This window comes from Atta cephalotes (assembly GCF_000143395.1).
Source record: "Atta cephalotes unplaced genomic scaffold scaffold00079, whole genome shotgun sequence".
NCBI lineage: Eukaryota > Metazoa > Arthropoda > Insecta > Hymenoptera > Formicidae > Atta > Atta cephalotes.
Window position 1 is genome coordinate 260,045 of NW_012130143.1, and position 2,497 is coordinate 262,541.

The following is a 2,497-nucleotide window of genomic DNA, read 5'->3' on the forward strand; positions in this document are numbered from 1 at the left end:
AATAGCACATTTTGTAAAAATTTATATTTTACGAGAGATTAAATTGATGATTTATACAAAGCGTATAATATTAAATGTAAATAAGTTTTGTACATATAATACACTATACCGCAGCAATCGTCCCGGTCAGTCCGGTCGAAGGAAGCAACTTTTATTCAATGCGCAAATTAATTACTTTTTAATATACTCTTTGAGAAAATGCCCATGAAATCAGAATCACATTTTTTTAGAGGGTTTTTCCAACACCATTAATATTACTGTTCATTTTGTAGTTCAAATCGCGTTTATATGTACATATGTCTTATCATTATTCTTAAAATATAATATATAGAAACAACGTCCTCGAATACAATTCTTCTGAAATCCTTCTAAAATCCTCAGAATAAAAAAACGAATAAGAAACTTAAACTCCATTTTTCTTCTTTTTTCAGAAATAATGATCTATCTAGAGAAATATTAAAACATTCGCGTAATGTTTCCGAGTTTTGAAAATATTGATTTATTACTTGATTACAGAATTATAATTTCTCAGGATTTTTTGTTTCTCGAAACATTGTTTCTAGGTTGATTTCTACATATGTAACATACATTGGAATATCTAGGGGATCATTCCTTTCTTTTTTTTTTCCAAAGAAATCTTATAAATGGACCCAAAGACCATTTAAACAACCTAAAACACTGTATTTGTTAAAAGAATTATTAGATATTCGAAACCTAAGATATGTATTATCCTACTGGCCTAATATATCATATGTAAATTTTAGAAAATAATCCCCCAGTGTACACACACACATTGTATAAGCGTTCACTTATACGAATACGTAGCACATAGCATGCCGGGTTAATCATCATTAGTCGTCATTTTTCACAATAGGCGTTTTCTAAATGAATGAAATATACAGGGAATATCATAATACAATAATTTTTATCAATAATAATAATAATAATACGGAATAATATTATATAATAATCGAATAGTCAATAATAAAGAAACAAGCGAAGTGCACATTTGCGCTTCGAGAACAACTATACACAAAACTCTTGACAAAATTCTTCACGTATATAGAGGAAGCATACTAATAATAAAAATATCGTTATTAATAAAATGTTCTTATTATATGCTTCACTCATATATTTTCTTTGCCATCTTCCAAGACCGAATTTTATTCGGAGACGAATAAAATTGCGAACAAAAGTATTATTCTCCTTTCGCCCTCACATACAATGTACGATTGTTTTACAAAACAGTGATATGGCTAGATCGCAATTGGAATTTTCTTCTCAATTCGCGTTTACGATTATTTTTTTTTATTAAAATCGAATGTACAGTAACACTGTTTGTGATATGTGTCTAGAAAACGTATGTCACTCTTCTAGAATCTTCGCGTCTTATAGCGAATTCGATTGCGCACTAACTACTAGATATAGAAATGTAATATAAACGCTCTAATTGACGAAATAAAAATGTCAAATGTACATTCTATCAAATAGCGCTAAATTATTGGCTCAATTTTACTGCGAGTAAGTCTTTTCGTCAATTTGTGTACATTTCTATTTGCTTTAATATTTATATATAATGCTTATATATATATATATATATATTTAAGTCGTATTAGTGCGCATTGACACATCCAACCAAATTTGCTATTAGATCAATTTTTCTCCTATTCTTTCTCTCTTTTTTTTTGCTTCTTTCATTACTCATCATTCGTACATTTTTGTTCAATTTTAGATTACAACGTCTTACAAATCGATTTAACCGGCGGGCGATTTGGAAAATGCGAAAAAAAGTAAAAAATAAAAATTTTTACAATTTTATACAATTATATCTTCTGAACATTTGGATTTATATTATGGATATTCGGATAAAGAAATGATCTTCATCGACGGCACATAACGCTTAAGCATTTATCCGTTAATACTTAAAATGCAATGTGTGGAAATACGTCGTTTCGCCCGCACGGTCGCTTGCTACCTTTACAGTATTATTATTATTATTATTATTATTATTATTATTGCATTGGCTCTTTTATCTTTTCTTTTTTCTTCATCCATTCATCATTAAATACCTGAACTCTGAGGTAGACAGTTCCGGGTTGACATTACGTAGTAAAAATGGCAAGAGTGTGATATATCATTTACCATGTTACCGTGTTACCGTTATATATTAAACGTCGATATTATTATGTTTACCTTTCTTTAATAAACAGAATAGGGCTCGAAAGGATATCACGCTTGCACTTATGACATATGAATACATGATGCACTGCTGTGTGCATACATTCTCTGATTCTATCTTTACACATGTCTATGCATGGTTTTTTACAGGATATTTCTAAAATGACATTATTTTGTGATTGCAATGACGGCCAGCTTCGAACATACGCTAATGTGTATGTCTGTTAAGTACAGTTGTATCTTAGAAATAAAGAATAAAGGAATGTTAATTACATTTCCTTACTTAAATTTTCAATGAATGTGTCCCTCTCTCTCTCTC